Source organism: Cannabis sativa, chromosome 2, assembly GCF_029168945.1.
Source record: "Cannabis sativa cultivar Pink pepper isolate KNU-18-1 chromosome 2, ASM2916894v1, whole genome shotgun sequence".
NCBI lineage: Eukaryota > Viridiplantae > Streptophyta > Magnoliopsida > Rosales > Cannabaceae > Cannabis > Cannabis sativa.
In genome coordinates this window covers 89,953,706-89,966,406 of record NC_083602.1, presented here as the reverse complement: position 1 = coordinate 89,966,406, position 12,701 = coordinate 89,953,706, and positions in this window count along the sequence as shown.

Below are 12,701 nucleotides of genomic sequence, written 5' to 3'. Positions count from 1 at the left end.
TAAAGTATAAATTTGCAAAAATATCACTTTTTCTTAGGGAGTGGGTAAAAAGTCATATAATCCAACGACCGATCCAATCCTAACTGATCCAATAGAATCGGAGATGTAAATTTTAAAAATCTAATCGGATGTTGTTGGATGGGACATCCGATCGAATGGATGACCGATCAAACCGATCTAATTATCATCTAATGGTTTTCTAATTATATTTATATGTTTTTAAAATACATTTATAATTTTATATATTTAATTTTAAAATATATATTAATTGATTTAATATACATTTAATACATGAGATTAAAGAAAAAAAAATCTTAGATCTAAAATATTAATTCTCAGATGTGTATTGAATAAATTTTACTTCTTAGTGGTTTTATTATGAGATCATGAGAATTAGGTTGAACTAACTAATGTTTATTATGTATGTTAGATTGTTAAGTTTTAACTTATGGTTTTTTATATATTTATATATATATATATATATATATATTTGATGAAATTAACTTAAATGGTAGCTAAATAGATTGGATAGATCCATTTCAATCCAATAGAAAACCAGTCAATGCACTCAATGGTTTAAATCGATCCAATATAATACATCTATTAGATCGGGTAGGATCGGATGACTCAATTTAATTAGATTTGAACGGAAGATAAAATTCAATATCCAATAAATAATTGAATTAGATCAATTGGGTTCAAATCCATTTATTGTGATGTAATGAAAACCCACATTTTATTAACAAATTACATTTTTTGGATTTTTTAATTTTATGGTTTTTAAGGTATAAGTTTGCAAAAATATCACTTTTTCTCAACAAACTGATTTTTTTTGGAATTTTAAATTTTATGGTTTTTGAGGTATAAAAATGTTATTTTGTGGGGAAAATAAATAAAATAAAATAAAAAACATGGGAAAAATGATGTGCCATTGACGTGACAATGACACATCATTGCCATGTGTATAATTTAAATTAACATATTTTCTTTTTTATATTTACAATTATTTTACTTATAGTTTGATGAAAAAATAAAGTTGATTTCATGTTGCAATAACATATAGTATACGAAAATATTATTATTATTTTATTATATAATATATTTTATACGTAAGATCGAACTGGGCAATAAATATATATGGTTAGGATCAGTGGCGGACCCAGAATTTAAAGTGAGGGGGGGCATAAATAAATTTAAAAAAAATATATAAAGTGTAGTTAGTGGGATTTGAACCTTTACCCTCTAACCTATTTACCAACTACCTTAACCATTACACCAAGGTTACTATTATGTCTATAATTATCATCTTTTAATACAAATATATGTTGTAACTTAATAAAATACACATACATTTTTTTCTCGATTTTTTTTTCAGGGGGGGCGACTGCCCCCCCTCGCTACAATGTGGGTCCGCCCCTGGTTAGGATCTACAATAATACATTATTTAATTTAAGTGTCCATTTGAAACTTAGGAAAAAATAAGTAACAAGTTACTTAAGTGGTATTTGCAAATATCACATTATTATTAGCATTTATTTCTTAACATATGACTTTTTGGAACAAATGACATAAAACAAACGATACATAGTAAGAGATTTAATTTAGTACAACTCATAATGTTTCAAGTATCCAACTTTCTTATCTTAAAAAATAAGAAATAATAATAAAAAAAAAAATTAAAATAAAGTATCCAACTTTCTATTTATTTATGATGTCGACATTGAACAATAGCACTTAAAACTTATTCGATTTAATAAATGTAACAATATTTTATATGAATCCCGTGAGCTAAAAAGGGTTATTTAATCAATCATGGTTAGAGTCTTAGTGTTAGGGTTAGGGTTAGAGTTAGAGTAAGAGGGTGGTTAGGTTAAGCTAAGCAACAAACATGTGATGACAATAAAAGAATGGCTTTAGACAATAAATACTCAATGAATTGAAGCCTATGGCATATACTTCTTCTTTTTCTTTTATCATGTTATTATGTTTGAGAATATGTTACATAGGATGTTGAATGGCATTGCCATATCGTATTAGTAGTGTCCAGCATTATTTAAAATAAATAGTGTTTTATGATTGGTTAACGATATTTTATAAAAAATTATTATATTAAATTATGTGACTCGATACTTAATTACATTAATAATTATATAACATATTGAATAGTGTTAAATATCACTTGTGCCTTTTATTATTTTTCGGTGTTGAAATTAGGGTAAGTTATTAGTATTAATTAAGAATGTTGTAACTTCAAACTCTATCATCTTTATACAATTGAAAAAGTTATAAAAGAAATTATATTTTTCAAAAGTAGATGCCTTTTTGTGTAGTAGAATAAATGATATTCTATTTTTAAAAAAATAGGACGTTTTTAATTGAGGGTCGGAGACACAAGTCTAATTTACTTGTGTCCAGATCTACTTTGAATGGAGTAAATCTTTTGTAGCGACGACAATCTTATGTGTGTTGAAGTTGGAGTTTTGAATTTTCTCTATTAATTTGAAGTCTTGTTATACCTTTAAACTTGACCCAACAGCGTAATAATAATATTGTCATCGTGGATGAAGATAAATAAAAATGGATTGAAAAGAAAGATGAAGAGAAAATGGAGAAAGTAATTTTATTGTTTTTTAATATTAAAAATAATTTAAAAATATTGCATTTTACTTTATATTTCAAAAACTATTTAATAATTTTAAATTGTTTATATTTTAGAGGGTATTTGTTAATGGACAAATGTTATGACTAAAATCATGCTCAATCTATTAAGTTGATCTAATTTACAAAATACAAAATTTAAGTTGTCATTTTAAATTTTTTTAGCATTGTACTACATAATTGATAAATAAAACAAGAGTTGACTATAAAACAATGAGTATAATACAATATTTTCCAATATACAAATATATAAATGACTATTTAAGTAAAATAAAAAGGATCAATTGGTATAAATCATTAACTTTTCTTAGAATGATTTGATTCAAGCTTCATTTGCATAATGGATATTGACAAATAAACCTTTTATTTTTATTTTTTAAGGCAAACAAAATTAGAAACTATACATACTAATGACAGTAATATTTTTCAAATTTTGACCAAACTTATTGACAAAGAGGTGTTCAATTGAAACAATACAAATTTTTCCTAATGAATTACAGAAAAATGTTTTAAAACCTATTTTGCACTTTAATAGCCAAAAAATGAGGAATTTAAAAAAAAAAAAAAAAAAAAGTCTAAAATTTCAAAGAAAATAAAAATAAAAATACAAACTCACAATTTTATAACAACACCATCTTTCTTTTTAAGATTTACAAATTTGTAACTAAAGTTTACAAGATTATAAAAATTATTACAATTACTAGGAGTGCCGCACGAGGCAGAAAATTGGAAGGACATGCTCTTCCGTCTCCATTCCCGTGAAAGATTTTAATCTTCATCCCCGCTTATTTTCCATCAAGAATGGGATGAAAAATCTCCTAATGAGAGCAAAGACTATTAGACTTTCCCAGATTACCCTTAAGTCGGTTAAGTTAGTTTGTTAGTATACTTCAGTCGGTTTGTTAGTTAGTCCTGCTGTGTTTTATCAACTTGTATATAAAAGGCATTCTCTCATTTTGTAACCATTAAGTTCCAACAATCAATAAAACAGAATTCCTTTTCTCTGCTTTCTATTCTAATATGGTATCAGATGAATAACAACCCTCATCTTCAAGCTTCAACCTGAAGATTCAATCAACAATGGTGCGAACTCGTGCAACATCTTCGGCTACTACCACAGATCAAGATCCTGATCCTGTGATCGATGCCTCCACAGCTCCGCCACCACAACAACAACCTGCAACTGATCCCAATCGAGTTGACATCCCAGCTCCAAGTTCAAATCAAGAACTCAACAATCGGCCTGCATATGAAGATATTCGATCCCCATATTTTCTCAGCACAGCAGACCACCCTGGTCTTGCACTTGCAACTCCAATCCTCACTGACAAGAATTTTCAGCCATGGAAACGCGATTTTCGACTCTCAATCGGTGCCAGGAACAAAACTCCCTTCCTTGATGGATCACTTCCTCAACCTCCTGCTCAAGATCCATTACACAGTTCTTGGGTTCGTTGTAACCAAATGGTTATGTCCTGGATTCTCCATTCAGTTTCCCCAGAAATCAAGAGCAGCATCATGTATCTTGATACCGCTGCTGAAATGTGGAATGTTCTAAATAACCGGTTCAACCAAGGAAATGGTCCAAGAATCTTTGAGCTGAATGAAAATCTCACATACCTTCATCAAGGTGATGATTCTGTCAGCACTTACTTCACCAAACTCACTGCAATTTGGGATGAAATCAACCAGTTAAGGCCAAGATTACCATGCACCTGTGCTGCTGCTGCACAAGCACAACACCACCAAAATCATGATCAAGTCCTTCAGTTTCTCAAAGGACTCAATGAATCGTATCATGAAGTTCGTGATCAGGTACTTCTCATTGATCCTTGTCCTTCTCTTAATAAAATTTTTTCTATGATAATTCATCAAGAAAGACAACGATCTTTGGGCACTCGCACTATTCCCACCATTGCTGCTGCAACATCGAACTCTGCCCCCAATTCTGTACCTGATAGGGCTGAACATTTTGAGCGGGTTCGACCCGAACCCGAGCAACCCGCCCGAACCCGAACCGGTGAACCCGCAAAAAATTTTTTTTTTTAAAATTTCGGGTGGGTTGGGTTGAACCCGGTACCCTTCGGGTGGGTTGGCGGGTTGAGATTTTAGGGGTACCGGGTTTCGGGTTCAACCCGTGAACCCACCCGTGAACCCACTTTATAAATATATTATATATTTTTTTTTATTTTTTTTATTACTGTTTTTAACTTTTTATATATATATATATTAAATTAATAATTAAATAAATAAATAAATCCTAAAAAGTAAATATTAATATATTATATATTATTATCATTACATACATAGACAAAGTGACAAACCCTACAAAGAAAATATCACAGCCACCATTTTCCCACACCACCACTCACCAACACGCCACCACCAGCCAGCCATCACTTTCACCCACTCCACTCCACCACCAGCCAGCGACGATCTTCACCACCCACGCCACCCACCGACGACGAGTCGAAGACGCAGGGGAGGGATCGACGACGATCGGTGACTCCTCCACGAGTCCGTCCGTTCGAGTCGCCCACCGCCGCACCACTCCGTCGTCGCCTGGCACAGCGGCTGTAACTCTGGTAATCTCTCTCAGAGTCTCATCTCAGGTTATATATAAATATATATTCACTATTCATTTCAGTTTTTTCTTTTTTTTTTGAAATCCAAATTCATTTCAGTTTAGTTATATAATTATATTATTATATATATATATATAATAATGAGTGGCATGAAGTTGGCGGTGCCGCCAAAGTTAGTGAGGGTGTTTGAGGCCTTCACTAATGGCAAATTTAACTCTTGGGTCAAATATGAGATCATGTTCGCATGGAACCCACTGCTTGCAAATCTATCACATATTTCATTTGCTACCATAAAACCAAAAATTCAATGTTACTAAAAGAAATTGTCTTCTAGAAAAAGAAAAAAAGAAATTGTCAGCTTTAAATTTCATAGTTATATAGCAATATATAATATTTTCTTAACTAAAATTAACTAATTGATAATCGATGAGTGAAATTAAACACGTGGTGTACCTAAATCTTTAGTTAATTTTATTCTGTACCTAAATTTCACACTCATTTTTGTATGTGAGTTATAATTTATTGTAATTAACTCACATTTTAAGTGAATGATATAAATTATAAAATTAGAGGGTAAAAAAATGCCTAAAAAATGTCCTTTTATTTTAATTTATTGTTTTTTTTATTAATTTTAATCTTTTTAATATGTATAATGTATAATATGTGTGACATGACAGTGAATTAGTCCGGTTTGCTCGAAGGCTCGACGCTCACGCTCACTTTCACTAAGTTTCTTTTGCTGCCAAACTTTGCATTTCAAGGTTAGTGTATTAAAAAATTAAAATTGTTCATAAATTGTTAGAGGAGTTTGAATATCTTAAATATTCATTCATAGAGAAGTAGGTTCTGTGATTAATTATACTGCGGTGATTGTAGAATATGCATGTTAGAAGAGTTTGAATATTTTAAATATTCATCCATAGAGAAGTAGGTTCTGTGATTAACTGCGTTGATGGGTTGGATAATTAGATTACCATTTATATATTTTAAATATATACCGTTTTGTTATTTGTTTGATTTTAACAGGTTTGAAAAAATGGTTGATATAGTAGAAGATAATGTTAATGAATCTGGATCATCACCATCTGCCAATGAGGAGGAGAATCAATCAAGGAAAAGGAAAACAACAAAGAAAGCAACAACAAATAGAAAAAAGCCTCCTTTGCCTCCTAAGGCTAAACCTAGTGGTAGTGGAAGTGGAAAAAGTAATAGAAAATCGTCACATGTTTGGAAGCACTTTGAAAAGTTGCCAAAAGTTAATCCTAAGGATCCCAATGAAGCTCCTAAGTGTATGTGCATTTATTGTGGTAATGAGTTCAATTGTGCTACTAGCAACGGGACGAGTCACTTAAACAACCACTTTCGAAAAACTTGTAAGCAAAGCCCTTTTAGAAATGATGAGGATAAGCAGAAGGTGCTAAGTTTCGAGCCGCTTAAAGAAGGAGAAAAAAGTTTAGTTGCGGTTGCTTTCAACAAAGAAGCATGTAGAGTTGCCTTGGCAAAGTATATTGTGACTGATGAGTTGCCCTACCGACATGTCGAGGGGAAGGTTTCAAAGAATTTGTTCGGACCTTGCAACCAAGATTTGAAATCCCTTCTAGAATCACCATTGCAAGGGATGTTCTCAAGTGTTTTTGTGAAGAAAAAGAGAAATTGAAGGATATTTTGAAGAGTCAAAGGGTGTCCATCACTACTGACACATGGACATCAATTCAAAATCTCAATTATATGGTGATAACGGCACATTGGATTGATGATGATTTCAACTATCAGAAAAGAATTATCACATTTTGTATAGTTGAAGATCACAGAGGAGACACAATCGCGGCACAAATTCATGAGTCTTTAGATGCATGGGGCATTACTAAATTATTTGCAATCACAGTTGACAATGCTTCTTCGAATGATGTTGCTATTCGGAGCTTGCGACAGAAGTATGGTCAAATGACAGATGGTCTCATATTAAATGGGAAATTTTTACACATGAGATGTTGTGCTCACATCATCAACTTGATTGTTGTGGAAGGTCTAAAGGAAAAGAGTCATTCAATTTCAGCTATAAGAAATGCCGTGAGATATGTGAGGTCTTCTCCTGCCAGGTTGAAAATATTTAAAGAGCATGTTGAGAAGGCTAAAATTGAATGCAAAGGTCTCTTGAAATTAGATGTCCCAACAAGGTGGAATTCTACTTTTCTCATGCTTAATACTGCTTTGAAATTCAAGGATGCCTTCAATAGTTGGTTGAAAGATTTGAACTACAAGGCCTATTTTGAGGAGTTTGACAAAGATGGAAACAAGAGGGACGGGCCGCCTATTGAATCAGATTGGGAGAATGCAAAGGTCTTTGTGCGATTCTTGGGAGCTTTCCACGAAATCACTATGAAGTTTAGTGGCTCAACATATGTCACTTCAAATAAGTACTTCATTACGATTAGTGGAATACAACAACAGTTGTATAAGTTGTCACTTGCAGAAAATGAAGACCTATTATTAGTGAGCATGGCTAAGAGCATGAAGGAGAAGTATGATAAGTACTGGGGAAGCATTGATAAATGTAACGAGGCACTCTTGATTGCCTTAGTACTTGACCCAAGATACAAGTTGAAGTATCTCCACCATTGCTTCCGTAAATTGCATGACCCAATCACGTCAAATTTGATGGTGAACAAGATTGAAACAAGTTTGAGAACTTTGTTTGAGGCGTATGGTGGGTATGAGCAATTACAACAACCATCATCAGTTCCAGCGAGTCAAGGTGAAGAAGAGATTACTAGTGTTGATAATACTAATACATTCTCATCAGATTCTTATTCATTTCTTTCGGATGACATGCATGTTGAGTTTCTGCAAGAGAGGATCGAGCAATATGGTGAAGTGTCAAAAGATGAATTAGATAAGTATTTCATCTCTGATGACGTTGAACCTATAAAAGTGGGTCAACCTGACCGCTTTGATATACTAAAATGGTGGTGTCTAAATTCATCCAAATATCCAACCTTGGCAAAAATTGCTCGTGATGTCTTAGCTGTTCCAGTTACCACTGTTGCTTCTGAGGCGGCTTTCTCCACTGGAGGGCGTATTTTAGATCCTTTTAGGAGCTCATTGAATCCAACAACTGTGGAAGCTTTGATATGTCTGAAAAATTGGTGGAGCCAATCACATCAACCTATAGTTGTTCGTGAATATGAGGAGGAAGAAGAAAGTCTACCGACAATGGAAGACCTTGCCATTGGTATGATTATACTCTATCATATCTACTATCTAGTATTTTTAACTTTATATTTTATATAGATTATAATTATTAAATTAAATTAAGTCATTAAATTTTATACTAATAGTTTTGTTATTAAAATTACAGATAGTACTCCCACTAACACCGCCGCCACTACTTCTTCAGCGACTGCCACTTCATCAATGCAGTCAACTAACTTCACTTAGATCTTAGTAAGTAGTAGTAAATAATAACTAATAAGTATTGATTGATCATTTGCCCATATCTTCTACATATTTAAGTTGATTTCATTGTTCAAGCTAGCTAAATCTTGTCGTGTGTTTCCATTTTGAAATACAGATGATGTCCTGATGGAAAAAGAGAGGAGTCGAAGCCAAGTCACCCAACAACTTTCAAGTCATTATATGGACTTTGGATTTATAAGCATTTTTTAGTATTGAGACATTACTATGGACTTTATGGACTTTAGATTTTCATTTTATGGACTTTATAGATTTTATGGACTTTAGATATGGATATTGGATATGGATGTATTTTAAAATATTTTAGTTTTCACTTTTATCATGATTCATGAACATGAATATGAACTTTGATTTGATTTGATGAACAGGTTGTTTGTTTGTTGGTTGGATTGATTAATGCATCTTTTCTTCAATAGTATATAAACAAATTGTTATATTTATATATGCTTAATTTAATAAATAAAAAAATTAAAAATAAATAAAAAATTAATTTTTTTAAAGAGTTGACCGAGTTGACCGGGTCAACCCGCCAACCCAGTAAACCCGACCAACCCAAACCCGCCAACCCGAAACCCGCCAACCCGCCAACCCACCAAATTGTGCACATTCGGGTCCGGGTTTGGGTTCATTTTTTTAAACCCGAAACCCGCCAACCCGAAACCCGGTAAACCCACCCGATGTTCAGCCCTAGTACCTGATCCATCCCCTGCTGCAAACCAAACATCAAGAAACAAAAGGCCTCGCCCACACTGTACTCACTGCCAAAAACCAGGGCACTACAAAGATAAGTGCTACTTCTTACATGGTTTCCCACATGGTTATGGCACTAGAAAACCTGCTGATAACAACAACAGGAAACAAGAAACTGGTTCTACCAGTCGAAACCAACCTCAAACATCTCAAGTCTCCACTACTGATTACTCTACGAATCAACTCACTTCCGCACAATGTCAACAATTGATTTCCATGCTCACTCAGCAACTAAATCCCACACCAGATGCCTCCACTTCAGATGCACCAATTGCAAACCAATTCTCTGGTAAATTCAATACCCGATCTCCTTTCAATTGGATTATTGACAGTGGTGCTACACACCACGTTTGTTGCAACTTACAATGTTTTTCTTCCATAACACCTCATTTTAATACCAAATATGTCACATTACCAAATGGCTCCCAAGTAAAAATCGAGAATACTGGTACTGTTGTAATCAATAAATACATTACTTTAACAAATGTTCTCTTTGTTCCCCAATTTAGATACAATCTTTTATCTGTTAGTTATCTCTTAAATAACAGTCCTTATGTCATAAAATTCAATGCTAACAACTGTTACATCCAGGAGCATTCTCAGATTTTGAAGATTGGGACAACTAATCAACATGGCAATCTCTACTATTTGCAGCAAAATTCACCTTCTGCAACACCTTTTAAATCAATTTCTTGTAATATCAATATCAATACAAACCAATGGCACACACGCCTTGGTCATCCATCTGTACTTGTTACAAATAAACTCAATAAACAATTGAATTTTCACAATGATATTACTCATTCTTTTCATTGTCCTGTATGTCAATTAGCTAAGCAAAAGAAATTGCCATTTCAGTCCAATAACAATTTTTCAAATGACATATTTGATCTCATTCATATGGACATTTGGGGACCTTATCCCACAACATCAATTGAAGGATATAAATATTTCCTAACAATCGTAGATGACCATTCACGATATACTTGGACATACTTTCTTCGAGCCAAATCTGATGCTCCACAAATCATACACAACTTCATCAATTATGTCAATGTTCAGTTCAAAACTAATATAAAATCAATCCGAACTGACAATGCTAAAGAATTGAAACTCACTCAATTCTATACCAGCAAAGGAATAATCAATTTTAATGCTTGCGTGGGTAGACCACAACAAAATTCAGTGGTTGAACGAAAACATCAACACATACTTAATGTGGCTCGTGCTTTAGCTTTTCAGTCTAACCTCCCCTTAGTTTACTGGACTCAACTAGTTCATACGGCTGTTTATCTAATAAATAGAATTCCATCAATCATTCTCAAAGATAAAACACCATTCGAACTTCTTTATCATAAGCCACCTAAGTATGATCACCTCCGAAACTATGGATGTCTAACCTATGCTTCCCATATCAATATCTCTCACAAACTTGCTCCTCGTGCCAGAGTAAGTATCTTCATAGGTTACCCTGAATATATGAAAGCATACACCTTGCTTGACTTACAAAGCAAACAAATCTTTCATTCAAGGGATGTTGTCTTCTATGAAAGCATTTTTCCCTTACAAAACAACCAAAATAATCACAACATCAGCAATTTTTTTCCTAATCCCTCACCACATTCTGTTGACACAACCACTTTTCCTACTCAAGAACCAAAGCAAACTGTAGAAAACATCACTACAGTACCACGACCTGTTACAGAAAACAACCCATATATTCCACCCCAACCACAATCCAAAACCCCACCAAAAACAAAAACAGGGAGAAAAATTAAAAAGCCAACATATCTACAAGATTACTCTTGTAATTCCACTACATACCCTCTTGCCAACTATCTCTCATATACAAAATTCTCCAAACTTTTTACTGCTGCATTACTGGCCACAGCTCAATGCACAGAACCTACATCCTATGCTGAAGCATCAAAACACAAAATATGGAACACTGCTATGGATGTGGAAATAGATGCATTAGAGAAAAATCACACTTGGATTGTAGTTCCTCTCCCACCTGGTCAACATGTAATCGGAAACAAATGGGTATATCGCATCAAATATAACCCAGACGACACAACAGAAAGATTCAAAGCACGGTTAGTAGCCAAAGGCTACAACCAGCAACAAGGGATAGATTTCTTTGACACCTATGCTCCTGTAGCTAAATTCAATACCTTAAAATTGCTCTTTGCTTTAGCAGCCATCAAAAATTGGCATCTCCATCACATGGACATAAACAATGCCTTCCTTCATGGAGATTTACATGAGGAAGTCTATATGAAACTCCCTCAAGGATACACTCCCAAAGGAGTGATTCCCAAAAATGTTGTTTGCAAATTACAAAAGAGCTTGTATGGCCTTAAACAAGCATCTCGTCAATGGTATGCTAAACTCAGCAATACCCTTATTAATCAAGGCTTCAAACAATCTCAAAATGATCACTCATTGTTCATCAAACATCAATCTGGCACCTTCCTTGCACTACTCATCTATGTAGATGACATAATAGTTGCAACAAACAACATGACTGCCTTAAACAACTTCATTTCAACACTTGATGCTCAATTCAAACTTAAAGAGTTAGGCAGCCTCCATTTCTTTCTCGGCCTTGAGATTGCCCGAAACAACAATGGCATCTCAGTTACACAAAGACCATTCACAGTTCAACTCTTACAAGAAACTGGAACGCTTGGCACAAAACCCGTTTCCACTCCAATGGAACCCAACACTAAACTCAGCCAAGACAATGGTCCACTCTTGGACAATCCAACACAATACCGTAGCCTCATTGGCAAATTACTTTATCTCACCATCACCAGGCCCGACATCAGCTTCGCCGTAAACAAACTTAGTCAATATCTCCAAGCTCCTCGACAACCTCATATGAATGCTGCCATCCGTATACTTCAATACATTAAAGGAACCCCAGGTCAAGGACTCTACTTCCATGCATCTTCCAACAACAATCTTACATTACAAGCCTTCACGGATGCGGATTGGGGCGCCTGCCTCGATACTCGAAGGTCCATAACTGGCTATTGCATATTCCTTGGCAAATCCCTCATATCTTGGAAGTCCAAAAAGCAGCAAACCGTGTCGAGATCCTCCGCTGAAGCTGAATACCGAGCCATGGCCAACACCTCTTGTGAGCTAACATGGTTACATTCCATTCTCAAAGATTTCAACATCACCATCACCATGCCTTCAACTCTGTTTTGCGATAACACAGCCGCT